We start from the raw sequence: 23,734 nt of genomic DNA on the forward strand, positions 1-23,734 counted from the left end.
CCTCAGCGGGCCGCCCCCCCCCCCCCCCCCCACCTCCCCGGAGGCTCCAGCTTCAAAAGTGTTCCTTTCTCTTTTGCTTTGCTGTGGAGTCATACGGGCCTTTCTGTTTAACAGGTTCAGCAACTTCCCTAAGTTTCCTCAGGCAGCTAAATGCTAGCCTCTCGGTTTCCAGCTCCTTGCCCGGCTGCAAACTCTGGTTGGCTCCAGAGAGCTCACACGGTTTCCGCCTTGCAGGTGGCTGATAGCTGTTCTTTCCCTCCAGCGGGGAGCTGGTATGGATGGAGGAGGGGTGAGTGGTCCATGGGCACAGCCTAGTTCTCCTTCCAGTGCTTGGGTTGGAACAGTGGGCCTTCTGGGCCCTCGGGCTCTCTATTTTGATATGTCTTACAGCCGGGAGGCATGAAGGTTTGTCTAGGCCACAGATTTCTGGCAGGTTTCAAAAGCAGGGCAGTGTTGAGGGTCCTCTCTGGTTTGGGCTTATTTTGAGGTAGGGATTAAAATGCATGTTCATTGAGCACATCTGCCTTAGACAGTGTGCTTTGCCTATATCTCTTGTCTGTGCCACTGTGGCTGGTGATGATGGCTTTGGACCTGGAAATTGGATCTGCTGACCCTGCAGAGCTGCCTTGTTTTATTTTGCTTGACCACTCCCCGGTGTACCCTAGGTTCAGGAGAGAGTGTTTCATTCTGATTCTGCCACTGACTACTGAGTGACTGTGGGTGGCTTCCGTTCTTTGCGTTAGTCTCAGGATCATATCTATATACTGTCGGGGCAGGGAGTGGGGGAAGGTGGGGTCGGAGTAAATGAGTTGTTTTCACACCATCCAGCAGGAAAATCCCCTTTCCAAATGAACCTCAAAGAATCTCAATGTACAAAATAGCCAGAGGGGTTGCAGTGCTGTTGAAGCTGGGGTAGGTGTGAGGGACTCTAACTAGCTGATTCTTCAGCGCCCCCAGCAGCCTCCAGATAATGACAGGGAACCCTTCCGTGGCTCTGCACAAGATGATTTGCAAACCACCAGCATGGGGTGTGTCAAAACCCTTTTACAGCTGGGAGGTTCTGTGGCTCTGACAGGGTGAGGGCAGAATGAGCCAAGCCAATGAAGTTATACTGATTGGGAAATTGTGAAATAATATGCAAATGTCATTGTGGGTTATTAGTAAGGCCCAACTGTGGTGCCCAGGTTTGTGATGTTGTCTTTCCAGAATCCTCTGGGTTTTATTTTTGACTAGATTGGAGGTACCTCTGTACCCCAAGGGACTCTGTGCATGTGTGTGTGTGCACACATGCCTGTGTGTGTGCACGGCTGTGTGTATGTGCGGCTGTGTGTGTGCATGCCTGTGTGTGTACGTGTGTGTGTGTGTCTAGGGAGCAGGGGTTATGGGGATGAGGCAGGATGGAGCCAGCTGGGGCAGGTAGAGTAAATGCCAAGCAGAGCTGGGAGCCTGTTGCTCTGGGGGTGGTGGGGGTAAGGGGTGGCTTTAGCTCTAGTTAAAAGGAATGATTTGGTTTTTTCCTGCCAGCACATGGGCCCTCTGGTCAGGAAGCACTGGGAACAAGGAATCCTCTGTCCACAGCCACAGCCTAGCCAGGATAGAGGAGGTGGATTAGGAGTTCCCAGGAGGGGGCCTGCTGGTGTTTCCCTGACATTTGGGCAAATGGGTAGGAAGAGGGGGAACTAAGTGTGTATGTGTGCATGTGGTGTGTGAGGGGGCGTGTGGGCATGGTACAGGGAGGTGGAAGTTGGCTCACATTTATTCTCCAAGTTCCTCAAGCTTCTGGAAGCCCCCTAAGGAGCCAGGTTCAGAAGTAGGCAGCTCTGTAGGGGTTAGAGCCAAGAAAGATGAGACTCTAGGTATTAAGCACCATCGGTTTACTGGAGGAGACAGAAAATGTGAGAAGCAATAGATTTTCACAGGGAACCTGAAACACTGGGAATCATGTGCATGTCCAGAACTGGGTCTCATTTCTCTTCTGAACAATGCGGATGGACACATCAGCCCTGGCCCCTTAGTGCTCTTCTGATAGTCAGTTAGAATAGCGTATTTCCAATCATTTGGGGTAGCAGAATCCCAATACATAGTTTTTGTAGCAAAACTGTTGTGGTTGAATTAGTGGCAGTTTACCCAGAATCTTGCTGCCCTCCTTACAGCCCTTGTTCCGTGAGTATTTTGAGAGGTGCAGATTCCCTCTGTAGATTCTCAAGGCTCCAGGAAGCAATGTTTAAAGACCACTGGATCAGGATGATTCTTGAGAACATGCTTTGTAGACAGTCCCTTGCAGCCCAGATGATAGAGATTATGCCAGACTGTCCAGGAGCAATTATAATACTTCCTTCTGTCCTGCCCTGCCCACACCTAAGCCTAAGGTAAGCCTACACCTTACACAGATCAGGGCCTGTACAATTAGGCATGGTTTTTCATAAATAAAGTGACAAAAACTCAACTCAAAGTGGGTTAAACCAGAAAAGGACTCTAACAAATCCTGGAGCAGTTCATGGAATTGAAGGATGAGGAGTCAAGTGGACTCTCCATCTCTCTCTTACCACTGCTGTGTCTCCTTCCTGCTCTTATTAGGAACTATCTGTCCAGCTTAGCAACCCAAACAGAAAAAAGGAACTATTTTTTCTTTTAGGATCTATGTATCAATCCAAGGGAAGGACTTTAACTGGGACAGTCATTGTTGCTTGGGGATAGGGACATTCTGAGTGGCCATGCCTTGGTCATTTGTCTACTATCTATGTAGCTAATGAGGGGGCTGGGCTGTAACCAGAAGGGGAGTGAAGCCTGCCGGGCACACAGAGCCATGAGAGTACCCTAGGATATTAGTGGAGTCCTGGGTTATAAGACAGTGAACAGTTCATAGGCCCGCAAGGGGCTCTAACTCTTCTCTTCAGTGATCGTAATGCAAATATCAATGATGATAATAACAGGTCATATTTATTGAATTACTCTCCCCGTGCTGAGTATGTTCTATTGCCTTATAGGTATTATTTAATTTAATCCTCACTAAATTGTACCCATCCATGTCTCTTAGGTGGGTACTGTTACCATCCCGATTGTATGGATGGGGAACCGAGGCACAGTTAATGAGAGGCCGAGGTCACATGCTGAATGAGAAGAGGCCAGGAGCCCATTTCTACGACCACATTTGTTGCCTCTGGTCAGCAGTTCGAGTGGCCATCCCATATCTGCTGGCATGCTGCTCTGCAACGTGGAGCTCGTGACCTGCAGAGGCAGCCCCTCCCAGGTTCCACTGTTCAGCCTGGGGGAAAGGGCTTCCGTATGCTCTTTGCAGATCTGCCTCCGTAGAAATCCATGTATCCATCCATCCATCCAGCTCGTGGCTCTGTGGCAGATGTACAGAACAATCATCTGCGAGCCTCCTGAAAGGTCAGTGGAGCAAAAAAGTTCCATTATTAAGCTCTTGCTTGGTGCTAGACTCTGTGCTGAATCCGTAGTGTGCGTTATTTCATTTAATTACAACAACAACCCTATGGGGTAGGTACTATTATTGCGCCCATTTTCCAGAAAAGACTGAGGCACAGACAGATAAGTGACTTTCCCACGGGCAGATGTCTAATAAATGGCAAAACCTGGTGTTTGAGTTCAGGCCTGCCTAGCTCCAAAGCCTGTGCTAGGAGCCAATACCATCATCTGTGTCCCCCAGAGAGGAAATACACCTGTGGAGGTGTGGCTGTGATGTAGTCAACAGTACAAATTGCCACTGGTGAGGGACAGGAAAGGTACACCTGATGCTCAGAGGGAGAGTTCAGGGGAAGGGGAGCAGCCTGGGCATGGCAGTCAAAATGTGCTTCCTGGAAGAGGGGACATTTTACCTAGGCCTTGAGGGGTTGGATGTGGCTGGGAAGTCTCTCCGGGAGGAGGGAGCTGCCAGAGGAGAGGCATGGATGGGAGAAGCAGGAGCAGTTCAGTTTGACCAGAGCTAGAGCGAGGGGAGGAGGGTGGCCAGCTGTCTTTCAGGCTTCAGAGAGGGAGCCCTCCCCCTTCCATACTCTTCTTTTCAGAGACATGAAGAGGTTTGATTATCTCCAGCTGTGCACAGGAGCTCAGTACCTTTACCTTCTCTCCTACTTGGGCACTAACAGGTGTTCATCCTTTGTTCACTCCCTCCTGGTGGCAGAGGGTGGGGAAGGTGCCCACTGTACTCCACTGCCCAGGGCTCAGCCTCTCCTCCAAACAGCACAGAGCTCAAGGAAGCAGGATGGCTTCTATCAGCCTCAGCAGATGGTGGGATTGCCCATCTCATCCCCAGGCAGCAGGCTAGAGCCCGCACCTCCAACCTACAGAGCAGCCCCGTTCCTCCTGCCCATGCTCAGCTAGTCTCCTCCCCCTTGGCAGAAAGCAGGTAGTGCCCAGTGCCCTCAGAGCCTGGGCTCTGTCCTGGAAGTGCCCTCAGATTTTTCTTCAAGCAACTAACAACTGGGGAAAGAGTGTGTTGTTGGCTCTGGGAGCCTCCTTGGTTTCAAAGGTTGGAAGAATGGCAGTCACATTTATCCAGCTGGACTCTGTGCATCACCCTCGTTACACATGAGGAAGCTGAGGTTCGGAGAAAGTGCAGTTGTCACATGAAGGTGTCTCTGCCATTGTCTCCTGTAGGAGGGGAGAAAGTGTGGGAGACTCAGCAGGAGAACAGCCTCCTCCCCCCATCCCTCCTGCCTCCCCATTGCTTACTCTGCCTACCCTAGAGGCTCCCCAGCCTCCATCCCATCCCGTGTGGATACAGATCCTTCCCCTGTGGCTTGCTGCCTGAGAGCTAGAGGGGTTGTCTCTGGGGGGCCCAGGCTTCGCAAGTATTGTCCAGACAAGACCCAGATGTCCAGCATTCCTTCTGTGACCCTTGTTTTCTCTGGGATCTCTGGATTTTTCCAACCCTTCTTGGAGGGCTTCCAGCATTTCTATGGAGGGAAAAGAGGTAGGGAAGGGCAGAGGAGTTCTTTCATTGGAGGGTTTTTCATCCTCCCAGCCCTTACCACCTGGCTCACCCTGGACTAGAATCAAAGTCCCTTATATTTTTCCTACAAAGGGCTTTTCATCTCATCAGATTATTTCCCCCGTAATCCTGAGAGGTAAGGTATCAAAGGTATAATTATCCCTTTTGTGGGAGGGTTAGTGGAGGCTCAGAGAAGTTAAGTGACTTCTCCAAGGCCACACAACTAATGAGAGGCAGAGTGGGGCTAGAAGAGAGAAGCCAATGTCTGGGAATCCTGATCTCTCATTGCCCGGTGCCGATGGCTGTTAGGACAGCTGCTGACACTCCATCTTTGGTTCAGCCTGGTATGTGGGGGTTATGACTCCAGTTCAAGCCTTCCAAGCTTCCTAAGGCCTGTGGAATAAAGTTCTACTCATCAGTTCTGGATCTGAGAGCTCACCAACCAGTCTTAACCTACTGCTCTGGCCAGTCTTGGCTGACCTAACAGGCTGGCCTTTTTCTTCCCACAAGGTGGATGAGATTTGCCATTTGTTGGGGAGGACCCCCCACTCTGTGGGATGTTGGAAGCATGTGTTTCAGCCTGCTGCTCAGGGAGGGGATGGGGAAACTGAGGCCAGGGTCAGCACAATGGTTGCATTCAGGACAGCTAGTGAGGGAAGTGGGGGTAAGGGGAAAAGCTTGGACTGGGTGGATGTGTTGGGCCCCTTTCCCAGCAAACCCACAACTTTGTTTCACCAAGTGAAACACAGCATCCACTAAATGTTTACTTACTGCTCTATTTCTGCCCCCAGAGAAATTTGTGCTAGGGGTGCCCTGGGCTTTCCTAGAAAAGTGCTGTCTGGCCCAAACCAAGGAGAGCCCTGGGTTCCTAAGGAACACTGGGGGCTGCAGCTCAGTACTTGGTAAGAATAACTGGGATTCTGCAATTGGATAGTGGTGATAGCTGCACAACTCTGTGAATAGAGTTGGGGGGTGGCAGGGAGCAGAGGCTCTGAGACTGGCCTCATGGGCCTCACAGGAGCCGTGTTGGCCTCTAGAACTTGTTGCTGACCAAGGTTAGTTTCTCATTTTGTGCCTGGGGAAACGAAGACTCAGACTAGGACAGCACTTGGTGTAGGGATAGCATTTTAAAATTAGAGTAGCAGGGGCACCTGGGTGGCTCAGTGGCTGAGCGTCTGCCTTTGGCTCAGGTCGTGATCCCGGGGTCCTGGGATCGAGTCCCGCATCGGGCTCCCCGCAGGGAGCCTGCTTCTCCCTCTGCCTGTGTCTCTGCCTCTCTCTCTGTGTCTCTCATGAATAAATAAATAAAATCTTAAACAAACAAAACTAGAATATCATATGCTGCTTTCATCCTATGTGTGTTCCTGAGAAGGTCTCAGGAAAGATCTGAACAAATGACCCGGGCACATCCCTTTCTCAGTTTCCCTGTCAGGATCCTTTCTCTACAGTCCTTTGTATTTTTGGTATTCGGTAGCCAATGAGTTAAGTCGTGTGGTTGCCAAGTTTTCCTGGGGGCTCATTTGCCTCATTTGTCAAACAGAGACAACAAAATTAGCCGGTCCTATCTACCTTCAGGGTTACTGCTACAAAGGTCAGTGACGTGACCACATCCCTTCGGGGCCATGGCAGGCTTTGGCAGATGGGGCGTCGCTTTTACAAGGGTGACGTGCTCTCACACAGGCAGTGGAATGGGATGAAGCCGAAAGGAGCTCGAGCTCCAGACTCAGACACACTTGAGGGCAGACCCCCGCGCTGCCACCTCCTGTGTGAATTCGAATGATATGCTTCATTTCTCTAGGCTTCAGTCTTATCATCTGTAAAATGGAAACAGCAATGGTGCTTGCTTAGGAGGTCACGGAACTCAGACGAGAGCATGCAGGCCATGTGGATAGCACCAAGCCTGGCACACAGTTGAGTGCTTCATAGCTGGTGGGTGTTACTGTGTCCTTGATAACTATAGTGATGCTGGTAGTTGCCATTTAGAGATTGGGATTCTGTGGGGCCAGGGAGGCTGGTGATGGCAGTGTTATTGTTACTAATAATCTATTGTTTTGGCACTTTACAGTTTACAAAGCACGTTCACATCCACCACTTGTATGTAGCCTTCAGAGCACTTCTGAGTGGAGGCAGGAAGGCAGTGGCCATCTTCGTTTGACAAACGCAGTCGTGGGTCTTACAGAGCAAGTGGCTTGCCACAACTTCAGCTTGGCTCTCCAGGGAGCCCAGCTCCTGGCCAGAGGTGTAGGGAGTTCAGCCTTTGGGCCTGGCAGCCCTGACAGGGAAGTGGAGTGGGGGGGTGGTGGTGGCAATTATTACTCACCCTGATGGTTGTGCCAGAACTTTTGTAGAATGGGTGACTGATGGAATAAATGACAGAGGGACAGGCTCAGGGGCCTTGTCAAGTCACAGAAACATACATACACAGGCCTTGAGGTGCCGTGGTGTGAGTGGTGTACAACTTGTTTCTCACCTTTGGGCCTAGGATTTCTAGAGCTCTGTGCCAACAGCGTCCCTGCCTTTTCTGTATGGCCTGTCTGCATCCTGAGCCCTGAAAAGCCAGATTCATCCTTTCTCTCGACCATGTCCTGCTCCCCCCACCCCCACCCCGGTGCTTGGGCCTCAAGGTAGGTGATACCTCCAATCATCCCTCCAATGAGTCTTGATTTAATCACCTAGTTGTCACTGAGTTCCTGCCAGACCCTGCACGTGCCAGGGTGCAGAGGTGAGCACAGCAGACAAACGCATGTTCGGTGTTGAACAGCAGACTTCTTACCAGCCTCTGGCAGCTCCTAAGGGGTGGTGAGCATGTGGGGTGCATGATTTTGAATTTGGAAAAACGCCTCTGCTGTGGGAGGTGGCCTGGGCTGGGAGTCGGTTCTAGTTAGTGGTTCCTCCTCTGCTGTGCCTTGCTGTGTGACCTTAGAGCTGTCCCTGCCTCTCTCTGGGACTTTTCCTCCCTAGCTACCAAAGGAGGGGATTAGTTGAGATTTGAGAATAGTCTCTGACATTTTGGAGCACCTGCCTGGCTCATGTGTCCCATGCTCACAGGAGCCTAGGCTGATGCCAGGATCGCTTTCTGCCCTAACGTTGGTTCCTGGATCTTGCAGGCCTCAGGAATGGTTTCTGAATGGGTCTCTGAGCACCTGGAAAAAGTTGGTAGCATCATCAGCTCCCACTCAGTTTGACCTGAGAATTTGCTCATTGTCCTGTGGGCCTAGCCTCCCCAGCAAGGCAGCCCCTGACACAGAGGCCAGCCCTGACTAGTAGGGGCTGGGCACGCTGTTGGGTGTGCACTCTTAGGCTTTCCTTTGGGCAGAAGGAAGTGTGAGATGGGGTGGAGATGGGGTGAGAGAAAACCTCAAAGTCTCCTGAAACCACGGAGCTGACCTAGCACCTCCACAGGAAGGCTGGTGAAACTAAAGCCCGAGAAAGACAGGTTTTCCTGGGTCTACACTGGGCATCACAGAACTATGTGAGAACACAGCTCTCCTGATCCCCAATCCCCATGGTCGCATCCTGGACTCAGCTAGATTTGGGTCATTGCCTTTGGGGAGGACAAAGGGTAGAGCCTGTGTGTACCTGGCAAGTCATAGGGTGGCAGGACTCCATCTTGGTAGCTGCGATATCACTTTTATCACATTTCCCTGCCTCCTGCTGTGTTTCTCAGATAAATTCCAGGACCTCTTCCCTGGTGGCACTGACAACTGACATGTTGAGTTTCCAGAGGAGGAAGGGAAACAGAGGGCAGTCCTCGTGCCTGTTGGGGATAGGAGGCCTGGTGAGTCCTGGCTGTGCCTGATGCTAGGTGACAGAGTGCTTCAGCTGTGAGCACCCATCCTGGCCCTGGAGCAGTGCCCGTGTGGCCCAGCTGGCAGACTGAGGAGGAGTCTGTCCTCATCCTCCCTGCCCCCCCCCCATCTTGGTGTCTGTAGCCTACCCACCCAAAGCCCTGAAGCTCTGGGCTCTGCCACTTGGCCCTGGCATGGGGACTGGTTTGGCAGGTTTTGCCACACCCATGAGCTGTGGGAAATGTGGGAGCTCGGGCAGGGCACAAGCCAGAGGAGGCTGAGCTGCCCTGTTCTTGACCCCCCACTGTCCCCTCTGTCCTCTTTCCCACCTTTCTCAGGGACACGCATGAGCAGCTGGAAAGCAGAAGCTTGGAACTCCTCCTCAGCATGTGACCATGGGCCAATCCCTTACTGGACCTCAGTGTCTCCATCTGTACAATGGGGCTTTGGGCTCTTCAATCCTCATGTAGCCACATACTATGATTCCCTTTAAAGCTCTGCTCTACCGTTTTGTCTCCATCCCTGGGCAAGTTAGAGTACACCCGACTCCTCAGGTTCTGAACGGGTAAGATGAGGGCCATGACCCTTGCTTGCTTCCTGGGAGTGGTGATGGGATGAGCTAACATCCTCACAAGTATCCAGGCTCCATTAGAAGGGCTTTCTGGTCTGCGCTTGTCTGGCTTAAGCAGAAAGAGAGGTACCTAGAGGTGGAGCTGGTTCAAGCCCCCTTCCCCTTATTCTGAGCCTGGAATTGCCTGAGAACCAGGCTTTCTGAGCGGCTCCATGATAAGGTGGGGAGAACAAGAACTCAGGGCGAAGCCTCAGCATTTGCTGCCTCTGCTTCCTCCTGACCTTCAGATCAACTTAGGGTCTGGTTCAGGGGGAAAGAGCAGGCCCTCTGCCTTCCACCACCACAGCCCCACTGTATGACACCAGGCAAATTCATCTTGCTGGACTGCATCTGACAGTAAAAAGTATCTAGATCATATGTCCTCAGAAAATTCAAATTCTGACAATGTATATAGATCAGAAGAAGGAATAGAAGCTAAAGAGGACATTTCCAGCCTGGGATAGGGTGGAGAGAGAAGGAAAGGGAATTCACATTTATTGAACCAGCACAATGCCAGTTACTTTGCATAAGTTACATACATTATTTATATTCCCCAGTCTCCTTTCCAAGTGGCAGCCAAAGTGATGTTTGTAAAACACAAATCAGACCTTGTCACTCAGTGTCTTTCCCCTGCTCTTAGAATAAACTCAGCTCCTTACCATGGCCTGCAGGGCCCTGAATAAGCTGGTCCCTGCCTCCCCCTCTAGTCATGTAGGTCCCCACTGCTCATTTAGTTCAGCTGCAGGAGTCTTCTCTCTGTTTAACAAATTCTTCCCTACCTCAGGACCTTTATACCTGCTTTTCCTTCTGCTTAGAATTCTCTTTCCATGGCTCTTGGCAGCCTTAGGTCCTTCTCCTTTACAAGTCAGCTTTCTTAGACACCTCTCTCCCCTGCCCCCCTGTACTACTCTCTGCCTTTGCCTCTTGGCTCCTCCTTACACTGAGCACAATTTGTAACCATTTGTCTTTTATTTTCAATGTCATGTTCACTCTTAACTCTGCATTATATAGCACATAGTAGATATTCAGGAAGGATTTGTTGGATGAGTGAATGAATGAGTTGTAGAGACACAAGAGTGCTAGTTGAGCACCTGGCTTACTGCATGGCCCTTAGTAGGTGCTCAATAAATAGCAGGCTTTAGTATGAACCAACATGCTGAATGAAGGTGAATACCCCCCAGTGTGTTGTGGCTAGAGCACATATGCATGTGGGCAAGGTTGAGAAGATGAACTGGTACCAGGTCCTGGCGGTCCCTGATGCTAGGCCGAGTTTAGACTTCCTAAAAGACGTTGCAGGGAGTCCTTGCTGGGTCATTAAGTGTAACTAGAGAGCTATACTTCTGCCGTGTGAGCTCAGACACTGGGTGTGCTTGCAGAGCTCATGCTGTGTGGTGGTGGCAGGGAGTGCTGGGTTGGGGGCATACTCAGGGACCAGGCTGGGGCCTCTCTGGAAGCACTCTCTGAGGCAAACTATTCCCAAAGGCCCATATGGAAGCAGAAGCAGTGCTGTTGGGAACATGCTGTGGTTTTTGATTCAACATTGCTCATCATTGTACTGTCCCTGGGGCGGGGGGGTGACTGGGGTGTCAGATGCTTGGATTTCTATCCTGGCTCCTCCTTTTATCAACCATGTGACTTCTTCCTTGCCCATCCACACATCTCATTTTGTTTCTCCAGATGTAAACAGGCTGCATTCAGAGCCCACCTCCTAAGGCCTTAGGGACAGAAATGAAGTAGTGAATGCATAGGGCTTAGCACGTACTGAGCACTCAGTAAAGAGAGAGGTTATCTTCAGTCTGCAGTGGGGGCTTCAGAAAGGGTATTTGAGGTAGCAGGAATCACCAGCGCACAGAAAAAGGTGCAGAGACATGAAATAGGAGGGTGCCCCGGAGGGCCTGGAATTCACTGTCCCTGTTGGGATGTCAGGAGAGGAAAGTGGAGCTGAGGCGGGCCCCGCCCCTGAGCATTTGTATATTGGGCCAGGAGCTGGAATTTTATCTGGGGGACCATGAGAGCCACTGCAGGGTGTCAGGTTGGGAATGAAGTGATCTGATTTCTGGCAGTGGGAGGAGGGGTTGAAGGGGCAAGGCCGGAGGCCGGAGACCAGTGGACGGGCTGTGGCAGGCACTGAGAAACTCGGGCAAGTAGCCCTGGAGACAAGGGGCCGGACCAGGGGACAGGGCCTGATGGAGGTGGGGGTGGGAGGTGAGGGAAGGCTGCCCCGTCCTGGATGGCTGCAGGGTTTCTCCATAGGGTGACTGAGGGATTACAGAGCTGAAAGCATGGCGAACCTATGTGTTTTTTTTTTTTTTTTTTTTTTTTTCTGTGTGGGTTTTGATGTCAATACTTAGACTTTTTTGGACTTGTGAAACTTCCTGAGAAATTTCTTTTTTCCTTCTGACTCTGTATGGGAAATGTTTCTGAAATCTCTGAGTGAGTGACCCCTCCCTTAGTGACAAGAGAGCTTGCTCAAACACTGTATACACTTCCTCCCTGTGGGGCTAGGGCCTGGGTGAGGGATGGGGCGGCTGGGCCTGTAGGTGACCAAGGCTGGGGATATTTGGAAGCTCTTTTCCAGGGCTCATCACTTTTCCTGTGATTTTCTTCATTTTCCTCAAAGTAGGTGGAAAGAGACAATTCCAGTTAGTGGGACAGGTTGTGTATTCCAGGTCCCTTGACCAGGGCTAGGTGACCTTTCAAAAGGTAAGCTCCGACTTGTTCCCTCTCCCCATTATTTTTTTTGGTGAGTGAGGACTGGGGGCTGTCGTTCCAGAGAACTATAGGTCTTAGGTCTTGCACTTTATAGATGGGGAAATTGAGACCCAGGAGAAGGCAGAGGAGACCTGCTTGGGTCCAGTTGTGAATTAATGTCAGAGCTGGGCCTGGGCCAGGTGCCTGCTCCAGGCTGTTCTGTGGCTTTGCAGCTGGCACTGCCTCTCAGAGGAGAGTGTGGGCCATGAACTGACGCACATGCACATAGGCACCCCCTGTCCCAGCTCGGAGGCACACACCTGGTGGCAGTAGAAAGGTAGAAAGTCACGACTGGGCAAGACTCAACTACCGTCTGAAGTCCCCAACTCAGAAGCCTATCCGTCTCCACCCTTCCAATCTGAGCTGGGCCTAGAGACGCCACTGGAGGTTGGGGGTAAGAACAGAACAGTTGGGTTGACTCCTTCCTTAATGAGAAAAGGAGAGGGGAACCTTATCTGGATGGGGTGGAAGGCAGTCCACATCCCTACTCCAGCTGATAGCTGTGTTGAGAGGCCTTTGTCTGCGTTGCCATGGGAACCAAAGTTTCTGCCTCCTTCCAGGGCTGTGATTGGTTCCTGGTTGGAGCTTCAGCTTTGGTGAATGGAAGGGCCTTCCTCCTGCCTCCACTTTCATGGGGTGAGAAACCAGAGCAAGCTGGGGTTCCCATGGAAGCACCACATAGGTTTCTGTGCTCTGCTCGCTCAGCTGTAGAGGTGGTGGGTCCTCTTGTTCATTCGCTCATTCATGTATCCCAGGGAGCGTCTGCTCCAGGCTCTTCATTCTTTAGGTCCTAGAAAGCTAAGGCAAGAGTCAGAAGATCTGCATCTGAATCCTAGCACGCCACAGACTCACTCTTGGCCTTAGATGGGCCCCTTCCCCTCCCTGGGCCTCTGTTTCCCTACCTGTAAAAACAAAGGCATTGGGCTGAACCTCTGGTCCTTCCCATTCTGAATTCTCTGACCACGCAGCCCACAAACTCTTCTTTTTGACCTTTTGTCCTCCCATCTAGCCCCTGACGATGCCGCCTCTTGTGGGTGCTCATATTAGACACGTGTCAGAATAAGGGAGTTGCAAATAGCTCTTCACATTGTTGTGTTTTGTTTGTTTTCCTTCCTAGGAACTTTGTGTTCTCTCAACCTTCTCCTTAGAGGTCCCAAATCCTTCAGCGCCTCCTGTGTTGCTCCTTCCACCTGGACTCAGGCTCAGGGTAATAGGTTAGGGATAGCCAGTGATGGATACCCCATCTCTTCTCAGGGAGCGGCTGGGCAGTGTGCAGAACAGGGCAGGCTGGGTGGGCAGGGCCATCGGGAGAGCCCTGGAGCTCAGTAGTCCTGGGTTCTGGGCCTGCCTCAGCCACGTGTTGGCTATGTGACCTTGGCAGGGCTGCCCAGCTTCAGTTTTGGCATCTGTGGCACATGAATCATAATGACACCTCAGGGAGTTGTTACAGACATTGAACAAAATCACATGTCTGCCATACAGGACGCACCAAGACCCCTTCCCCTGTTTCTCCCTTGAAAATGGCAGGGAGCCGGGGCAGGTCAGGATTGGAGGGCTTGAAGTGGCAGGACCTGTGGTGCCACATGGCAGACCACAGAAGCTGCTCATTCCTGGCAGTGCCAAAAAGCAGGAAGAAAAAAGTGTTGCCTGGGGCGGGTGATGTCTGAGTGGGGGAGGCCATGTGTCAGAGCTAATGTTTGAATAACACTTTTAAGATCCTCCAGGGACCTCAAATGAGGATTTTTCAGATGAGCTGAAATCAGAGCAAAGTAAAGAGGCTGAGCTCACTAGCAGGAAAGGGGGTGGCCTAATTGATACTGGCCTTGTCTTGGCCCAGCCATGCTCATTACCACAGGCTGCCTGGGAGGATGGCCCATACATTTGGGCTGTGGGCAGAAGGCAGGGATGCCAGTTGCCTTAGAATGGGGGTGTAATGGGGGACATCTGGTAGTGACTCAGCCCTCCTCCTTGTTGGCTCACTAGATTGAGGGTCAGAGGTGGCTTCTTAGGTCATTGGCCCTCAGATCCTGGTTTAGCTGTTAGCTCTGTAACCCAGCCTCCCTCCACCTCTGGGCTCTAGAAGCAGCAACCCAGACTTGGCCACTGCCTGCCATGCATGTGGAGGGAGGCAGGGATGGCACAGTGAAGCCAGATGTGAATTGCTGGGGGACCTTCCCTTCTGTGCTCTGGTTGACCTGAGGTCCATGATGAAGTAGGTGGAGAGAGGGAGGAATGGGGTTTTCAAGAGAAGGAAGCAAGCTGGTGGGGTATGTGTGGGGGTGGGAAGATGTGTGAACAGGTATGTGACTCAGGTATGCTTCTGTGTCTGCTTATATCCAGGAAGCAACAGATGAGTCAGAGAAGCTGAGGAAGGTCCCAAGGAGCAAATATGTATATGTGTGATGTGTGTGTGTGTGTGTGTGTGTGTGTGTGTGTGTGTGTGTGAGAGAGAGAGAGAGAGAGAGAGATGTGGGTTCCTGTAGAAACACTGTTGGTAGAATTGGTGAGTGGTTACGGATCAGGAAAATCCTGACCAGATTCTTCTATGTGAGGCCTCCTCTGCTCTGCTTGGCTAGGATGGGAGTGGATGGCCATGGGTTTGGCACACCATTGCTTCTCTTGGTGCTTGATTTGCTTTGGAAATGCTGCCCCTGAGGACGCTGGTCATGGTAGGAGCACTCAGAGACACCTCAGTGAGGAGCGTAGGGGGATCAGTGACAAGAGCCTTCTTGGCTCCTGGCTTGTGTTGTGAATGCAGTTGGGGGCAGGGAGGCCAGCATTGGGCATCGGCGCCTCCCAGGCCATGCTGACCCCAGGAATCCCCTCTCCTTCACTTTCTTCCATCTCCACAACACCACACCCTTCTTTCAAGCTTTGCCACTGTCTATCTGGCCAGCTCTTGTTCTCCTGTCCTCCTTTTTCTCCTCAGTGTCTCAGGTGTGGGTTCCTCAGGGCTTCATCATGATTACTGTTTTCTTTTCTTTTTTTAAAAAGATTTTAAAAATTTATTTATTCATGAGAGACACAGAGAGAGAAGCAGAGACACAGGCAGAAGGAGAAACAGAATCCCTGTGGGGAGCCTGATGTGGGACTCGATCCCAGGACCCCAGGATCATGACCTGAGCCAAAGGCAGCACTCAACCACTGAGCCACCCAGGTGCCCCTACTATTGTTTTGTTTTTTTTTTAAATAAGACTTTCTTTTTTAAATAATGAAAGTAACAACACGGAGATGTTTAAAAACAAGAAGAGGGAAAAAATGATGCCTTAGTATGGTCGGGAGTCTGGTGTGTTTCCTTCCTACTTTTTCCCTTTGCCCTTTTCTTAGGTAGCCATAGTCCTCCCTGGGGCATCTTTGGGGCTGTTCTGCAAGTTTCACATAGTGGTATATGCAAAGCAGCCTTCTGTGTCATTCCAGAGAGTTCCATCAGATACAAAATCAATTCACCCTTTTTCCTGTTACCGGTCATTCAGATTGTTTCCAGTCTTTGCTCTTATGAATCACACACTGCAATGAGCATTGCATGAAGTGCTTGTTCTGTATTTTAGATGATGCCTGTTAGGGTGGGATGCCAGGGAGGGAATCCAAGATCAAGTGCTGTGGATACCATGTAGGCTCTCAGTAAATCTTGCCCAGCTGCTGGGCCACTTTAAAGCCCAACTTCCAGATTGGAAAGGCAGGCTGGCTTTGACCCCCTCAGGTCTGTAGAACCTGTTCCTTGTGTGGAGGGGCTGCTCCAGACCATCCTCTGTCTACCCTTGTTCACACTAAGAGGGAGCCAGGGTAGGGCTGTGGAGTGAGACAGCCTAGGTTCAAACCAGGCTCCCCTCTGCAGCTGCTTGAGTCCATCTCCTCAGCCATAAAATGGGCATGATGAGAGTGACTATCTCACAAGGTGTGATGACAATGGTGAGGTTCAGAAAGAGGAAGCCACCTAGTGACTTGGGCCAAGCTGAGGCCAGAACCCAGGCTTGCCAGCCTACCCCTGGGGATGATCTGGTTTATGGAGGCCGATGTCTCTATGTTGGAGAATGTGTTAGAGGGGCCGAGCCCCTGGAGTGGAGCTGTAAGGTGGGACCTTACCCTTTCCTTCCAGAACTATTTCCCTTTATCTCCTCTTCTGGGGTGCTGTTTCCCCAAAGATATTTCTCTGGGTAAGAGTTTGGGGCCCCTGTACAAGCCTAATCTCTAGAGGTGCATTCAGGGTACATGTTGGCCCCAAGAATGCTCCTGGCTGGCCCTTGGGGAGAGAGTTTCATCAAGGGCTTCAATCCTGGAGGCAAAGGTGGGCTCCAAGTGTCACTCCTTAGGTGGCTATATTAGTTTGTTTCCTACTGCTGTTGTAACAAATTGACACATGCTTAGTGTCTTAAAATAACCCAGATTTATTACTTTATAGTCTTGGAGGTCAGAAGTCTGGATTGAGCTTCATGGGGCTAAAGTCAAGGTGTTGACGGCTACACTCCTTCTGGAGGCTCTAGGGCAGACCATGTACCTGGACCTTTCCCACTTCTAGAGGCCACACATTCCTTGGCTCATGGTTCCATCCAGCAATGGCATTACTCCAAACTCTGGTTCCATCATCACACCTCCTTCTATAACATTTAGTCCCCTGCTTCCCTCTTTCACTTATAAGGACCTTATGATTGATATAATTGGGACCACTTGGATAATTCAGGATAATATAAATTCAAATTCTTAACCTAATCACATGTGCAAAGTCCCTTCTGCCATTCAAGGTAACATACAGATTCTAGGGATTAGAACATGGACCTCGTTGGGGGGCCATTATTCTGTCTATCACAGTGACCAATGAATACCAGGAGTCTCTCTGGATTGGTGGACCCCCACTTACTGTTGGAACTGGACCACCAGCCTCTATGATGGAAGAAGAGCCAGGGGAACCCAGGCCTAATTATGCTGTGGTTAGAGAGAGGCATAAGAGACCATATCACCAGATCCTCTGTGATGGAGGGCTCTGAGGGAAGGCAGCCTACCCTGTGATGCTGTGACAGAAGTGTTCCATGAGGCAAACATGGAATGTAGCCCCTGCCTTCAGGGCTAGGATTGGTGAGGAACTACCACAGGAAGCCAAGTAGCCCTGTTCATCTGTCGCCATCACTGCTGTGTGTATATGTGTTTGTGTGTATGTTCACTCATCTGTGCCTCTGCAGCAATACTCATGGGAAGGGCCAAGGAACAACTCTTCAAAAAGGCCCTTTCTTTTCTGGTTCTCAGCAAATTAATTACACAAGTGACTAATTTTATCCCTAATCCCATAATTACTTTATTATGTAGCTGATGAGAGGGCCCCGAGCTGTGCCTATGGTGCTACTTTGGCGGCTGGCCCAGCTGGCCTTGTCTGCCAGCATGGAGCTCCACCCTACTTCTGACCTGCGTCCACCATGATGGCAAGGTTGCTCAGTTCTGTGGTCTCTTCCCCCCAGATCCACACACAGGCACAGCTGCCTGGACAGTAAGAGCTCATGATAATAGAATTAAGTCAGTAAGGGACACCTGGGTGGCTGAGCAGTTAAGCGTCTGCCTTCGGCAGGGCATGATCCTGGAGTCCGGGATTGAGTCCCACATTGGGCCCCCTCCAAGGAGCCTGCTTCTCCCTCTGCCTAAGTCTCTGCCTCTCTCTTTCTGTCTCTCATGAATAAATAAATAAATAATCTTTAGAAAAATTTTAAGTCAGTAAGAGTCAAGAGATCTGGGTTCTAGTTTAACTCATTAACTTGCTCCATGACCTTGAGCAAGTCATTTCCCTCTGACTCTTAACTCTGTTGCCTGTAAAATGGGGCCCTTGCCAGTTTTAATACCCCATGATTGCATGAGAGAAGCTGAGAAAGCTTGAGCTTTGAGACTGAGGTACCTTTGGCTACCTGTTGGCGGCATGCTCTGATCTTGGCATTAGAGATAATAGTACCAGCAATAGACATTGTTTATTGAGTGCTTACAGCATAGAAAGCACTGTACCAGGTCCTTTATATTTTTCTCATTCTGTCCTCATGACTATGTGAGGCAGGCTTTACAGAAGGGGAAACTGAAACAGTGATTGGTAGAGTGGCTCACCCTCTGGGAAGTGCTATAACCTACCCTCTTAGCTGCCGATTTCTACCACGTTCTTTTTTTTTTATTTTTTTATTTTTTTTTATTTTTTTAAATTTATTTATGATAGTCACACACAGAGAGAGAGAGGCAGAGACATAGGCAGAGGGAGAAGCAGGCTCCATGTACCGGGAGCCCGACGCAGGATTCGATCCGGGGTCTCCAGGATCACGCCCTGGGCCAAAGGCAGGCGCCAAACCGCTGCGCCACCCAGGGATCCCTACCATGTTCTATATAAACAAATGAAGGGCCATTCAACAGATGTGGTGGAGCTGGGATTTGAATGCAGTTTGCCTGTCCCCGGAGTTCTTGCCTTTCCCATAAGGCCAACCTCCCAGAGTTCGGCTTATAGGGACTATAAGTTAGGCAAGAGTGACTAAACCTCTTGAAAGTTGAATATGTAGACTTGTGTTCAACATGACAAAGTGTAGGAATGGCAAAATAAACCAGAATGACCAGGGAGTTAGATGGCCCAGTGTTGTGTTCTAGCTTTGCCCACTGGTTCACAGTGTGACCCCCAATAGATCCCCACTTATCTCCAGCCTTGGTGTTTGATCTGTGTGACGAGGGGTGGAATTAGAGGGTCTCTGAAGGCCTTCCTGGTGTTGCAGGTCACCTCATCCCAGAAGGTGCTGAGGGGCAGGGGTCAGCCCATGGTGGAGGCCAGTAGGTAGGTAACTTGGCAGCCCTGCTTGTTTCTATTATGGTCACTCCATGAGTATGGAGGCTACTTAGACCATGTCCCACTGAGCATCTGCAGAACAACTTACTTAGGCCATGGAGTTGAAACCAGAGCATGGAGGAGGTCATTTCCAGGATGTTCCTGCTGCTCCTGCAAGGTTACTGCCCTGCCTGAGGTCTTAGCACTCTCAGGGATCTGGGTCTGGCCTATGCCTTGCTCCAAATACTGCACTCGACTCAGCCAGGGACAAGCAGTGGTGGCAAGTTGGCCTGTGGGGGCCTGTAGGGGAGTACCTAGAAGGCTAAGCATAATGAATAATAAAAGCTACTTTATGTTTTCACTGTGCACAATGCACTTTTCTCACAGTATGATATTCATTTAATTCTCTTAAAACTATATGATAAAGGTGCTATGTTCATTCCCACTCAACAGCTGAGGAAATGGACACCCAGAAGGTTAAGAAATTTTCTCCAGATCAAACAGCTAGTGAGGGATAGTGTGGATTTGGGATTCTGACTCTAGAGCGCATGGTCTTGGCCTTTTGTACTAATCTCCCAGGGGCTGAAGAAATAAGCAGGAGTTAGGAGTTAGCTGGTTTTTGAATCCCTACTGTCTGCTTACCATCTGTGTTTCCTGGGGCAAGTTACTTTATCTATCTGAATTTTCATTTCTTTCTCCATAAAATGGGGACATGAATACCTGCCAGTCAGGATGAATTTAAACATTACTAAGATGATGATGCGGGACAGTGTCTAGCATGGTGGTGGTCAGTAAAGTCCTTTCCCCATTTGCCCCCCTCTCTCCTTTCTACTTCCCTCAACATGCCTGAGCATCCTGCCACCCTGGAGTGCTCCCCACACGTGGCTCGTACCTCAGGGCCTTTTCACATGCTGCTCTGCTGCTTTGCTGTCTCTACCTGTTATTCCTTTCTTCACTTCCTTCTGGGCTTCCATCCTTCCCTTTTTCCCGGATGATTCCAGGCAGCGGGGAGGAGTGGGGCCAGATTCTCTTATAGGCCTGTTCTTAGTGATTATGAGAACAGCCCCTGTTTGGGGGCAGAATTCAGGGTAGGAAGCAGGCCCTGAGCACCCTGGAAGTGCATGCCCTTGCTGGAAAGTCCTCCATTTGTGCTCCATGGCTTTGGAAGAGTGTGCATGTGGAGTGTGTTTCTCCTCTTTGGATCACCCCGTTTCTGCATACTTTTCCAGTTCTTCCTATCTCTTCAGCTTTGTCTCTTAGTCTCTTACTCTGTTTTTGGGTTTTATGCCTGGTACTTTCTTTTTTTAATTATTATTATTTTTTTACTGTGGTAAAATACACATAACATAAATTTATTATCTTAACTATTTTTAAGTGTACAGTTCAGCTGCATTGAGTACATTCATGTTGTTGGGCAACCATCACCACATCCATCTCCAGAACTTCTTCCTTGCAAAACTGAAACTCTGTACTCATTAAACAGCAACTCTCCAGCCCCTGGTAACCAGCACTTCACTTTCTGCCTCTGTGAATTTGACTACTGTATGCATCTCCTATAAATGGAATCAAACAGTATGTGTCTCTTTGTGTCTGGTTTATTTATTTAACTGAGCATAATGTCTCGAAGGTCCATCCACGTTCTTGCATGTGTCAGGATTTCCTTCCTTTTTCAGACTGAATAATATTCCATCATATGTGTATGACACATTTTGTTTATCCATTCATCTGTTGTTGGATTCTTGTGTTGCTTCTACTTCTTGGTGGTTGTGAATAACGCTGCTATGAGCACAGATGTACAAGTATCTCTTCAAGACCATGCTTGCAAATCTTTTGGGTATATCCCAGAATTGCTGGATCATGTGGTTAACGCTTTTTTTTTTTTTAAGATTGATTTATTTATTTGAAAGAGAGAGAGAGAGAGTGCATGCACGGGGGGGGGGGGGGGTGCGGGGAGGAAGAATTGAGAGAGAGAGAGGCAGAAGCAGAGGAAGAGAGAGAATCTCAAGCAAGCTCCATGCTCAGTGTGGGGCCCAAAATAGGGCTGGATCTCATGACCCTGAGATCATGACCTGAGCTGAAATCAAGAGTCAGATGCTTAACCCGCTGAGCCACCCAGGCGCCCCTGGTTAGCAGTTTTTTAAGCCACTATTTATTGTGTGCTTACACACTTGACCTGTATTGCCTTATTCAATCCTTATGTCTGCTCTGTATCGTAGTAGAATTGTCCTCCATTTGCAGCTGAGGAATGAAGGCTCAGAGAGGTGAAGACATCTCCCAGATAGGAAGCCTTGGAGCCGGATTCGGTGATGCCCTGCTGCCAGAGTCTGTACTGCCATTATGCTGTACTGCCTCCCAGTGGCCGCCCTCTCCCCACCTGTCACACTTCCTGCCTCTGTTGAGTAGTTTCTCTCATTCACACTCCCTTGGTCACTCTCCTGCCTTGTGTGTGTTTCACTCTCTCCGGAGACTTGATTAAAGGCCCTCTGACTGCTGGGGAGTTTTTTTGAGCTGGGGACCTACAGAGAGAGGCCCGTACTTTGCTTTTTAATCATTGTTCTCTGGATTTACACTCACCTCTCTCCCAGCGGCCTTCGGGATCTCAGCCAGCATACAGCTCATGAACCCCCAGGAGACTGCCCAATGGGGTCAGCTCTGGGTGCAGGGGCACCACAGCCTCCAGAGAGGCAGCGAAGGAAGGCGGAGGGCCCAGCCCCCCAGACTGGGATTCTCCTGGCTCGCTGGTTTCCTAGCAACAATGCAGAGGCAGAAAATTGTATAGAAAGATGGAGAAAGAGAGGCTTCTAAGTGGGTTCCAGTATGCTTGCCTTTTCCTGACCTTCAAAACTGTCAGAGCAAAATATTTCTAAGTTTGGATGATTTTACGGGTTTTCTAAGTTCAAGCCAGACTTAGAATTCACACGCTCATCAGTCATCTTTCTGTTGTCCTTTCTTCTTGATTTTAACTTTATTATGGAAAATTTCAAACAGGCAGAAAAGTGGGGAGAATAGTATAGTGAACCTCTATGAACCCATTGCTCAGTTTTGGTAATTATCAGTACATAGTCATAGCCCAACTATCAATGAACGTGGGAGGCAAAACTTCTTCATTCACAGTACCACCTCAGTAGACCATTAATAGTAGCTACGTGGTTTTAGACAAGTTACATCTCAGTTTCCTCATCTGTAGAATGGGACTACTAGGTCCTGCTTCTCAGAGATCGTTTAGAGCATCGAGTAAAGATAAAGTAGCTGCTTTGTTGCTAGTACTTTAATTATTGCTATTTTTTTTTTATAAAAAAAGGATTTTATTTATTTGAGAGAAAGAGCATGTGTGCGGGAAAGGGGCAGAGAGGGAGGGAGAAGGACAAGCAAACTACATGCTGAGCATAGAGTCCAATGTGGGGCTCACTCTCACCACTCTGAGATCAAGACCTGAGCTGAAATCAGTCTGACGCTTAACTGACTGAGCCACCCAAATGTCTCTATTTTGATATTTTTAATATTAATTCTCTGGTGGGAAGATTCCACGTACGTACTTTAAAAATACAAAAGTGAACTGGAATTGACTAGAATTTAAGGCCGAGGATCCCACTTCTTTTTTATGTCCCAGTCAGCAGATAGAAGCTCATGAAAAGAACAGTGCAACCAAAGCCAGTGCCCCAAATGTGGAGCTGGGAGCAGGCCTAGAGTGGGGGCCACGCAGATCAATTCCATCTCCTCCCCCCACCCTCCCCCCAGCCACACAGGGATGCCATAACCCCTGTGAGAGGAGTTGCCAGCTGCTGCCTGCTCAGTGAGACAGGCCTGAGCTGGAGAGCCCAGAGGTTGAGAGAGTGCAAGGCACAACATCTTGTTGCTAGGAGACCTGAGGAGGCAGCAAGGACCCACTGCCAGAGCTGGGAGGGAATGATGGGCTGGGGTGGAGATGCAGGGCACATGGCCCTAGATGGGCTTTTGTGGGGTTCTGGGCAGGTGATGGGGTATGGCAGCTATGAGCTGAGCTGAAAGGAAGGGCTCTGTAGAATATGGCTCCTTAGAATGTGGGCTCAGGATATCCTGTTCAGTTCTTCTATTTAACTCCTTCTATGTGGAAATCAGACCTGTTCTGAATCCTGTCTGACCACGTGACCTTTGGCAAGTGTTGTGCTGCTATACTTACGGGGCTTCAGTGTTCTCCTCTCCATAATGAATGCAACAACACCCACTTTGAAAGCCATTGTGAGGGTTAGGTGATAGGAGTATAATAAAATGCTAAAGAAAAAAGGCAAACAGAATATAGTGAATATTCACTACCACTTTTAAAAAATATATACAGTTTAAAAAGATCTTATTTATTTATTTGAGAGAGAGACAGCACGAGAGAGAAAGAGATTACGAGCAGAGTGGAGGGGTATAGAGGGAGAAGCAGACTCCTTGCTGAGCAGGGAGCCTGATGCAGGACTCAATCCCGGGACCCTGGGATCATGACCTGAAGGCAGGCACCGACTGAGCCACCCAGGCGCCCTCACTACCATTTTTTAAGATTTAAAAAAAATTATAGTATAGTTGACAGACATTGTGACATTAGTTTCAGGTGTACAGTATAGTGATTCAACGTCTCTGTACCTTATGCTCTGCTCAGAAGTGTAGCTGCTGTCATCAGATGCTATTACAGCATCACTGACTGAATCCCCTACACTGTACCTCTTATTCTCATGACTCTGGTTTCTCCTGTAGATGGGAGATATAGGCTTCCACCTATATCTCCTACCTGCCTTCACCCACTTTGCCCACGCCCCTCCCCTCTGGCAACTATCAGTTTGTTCTCTGTATTTATACATTGGATTCTCCTTTTTGCTTGCTTATTCGTGTTTCTTTTG

The 23,734-nt window shown here is 49.7% G+C and overlaps 1 protein-coding gene and 2 long non-coding RNA genes across 7 annotated transcripts in view; 2 read left to right on the forward strand and 1 right to left on the reverse strand.

Annotated features, from left to right (window-relative positions):
• Positions 1-23,734, forward strand: part of EPB41L1 (erythrocyte membrane protein band 4.1 like 1) — a 143,629-nt gene that overhangs the window by 35,187 nt on the left and 84,708 nt on the right. The window lies entirely within an intron of this gene.
• Positions 1,917-21,604, reverse strand: LOC140618404 (uncharacterized). Of its 2 annotated transcripts, none has more exons than XR_012018537.1 (3): positions 21,450-21,604; positions 12,554-12,901; positions 1,917-4,614 (listed from the first exon to the last, which is right to left on the reverse strand). It is a non-coding gene; the product is annotated as an uncharacterized lncRNA (long non-coding RNA). The 2 variants fall into 2 exon arrangements; XR_012018536.1 differs by lacking the exon at positions 21,450-21,604 and adding an exon at positions 13,006-13,497 and having other exon boundaries at positions 1,918-4,614.
• Positions 12,688-20,638, forward strand: LOC140618405 (uncharacterized). 2 transcript variants are annotated; one of them, XR_012018538.1, is made up of 3 exons: positions 12,688-12,816; positions 13,221-13,310; positions 20,251-20,638. It is a non-coding gene; the product is annotated as an uncharacterized lncRNA (long non-coding RNA). The 2 variants fall into 2 exon arrangements; XR_012018539.1 differs by having other exon boundaries at positions 12,690-12,739.

This window comes from Canis lupus, chromosome 26 (assembly GCF_048164855.1).
Source record: "Canis lupus baileyi chromosome 26, mCanLup2.hap1, whole genome shotgun sequence".
NCBI classification, from domain to species: Eukaryota; Metazoa; Chordata; class Mammalia; order Carnivora; family Canidae; genus Canis; species Canis lupus.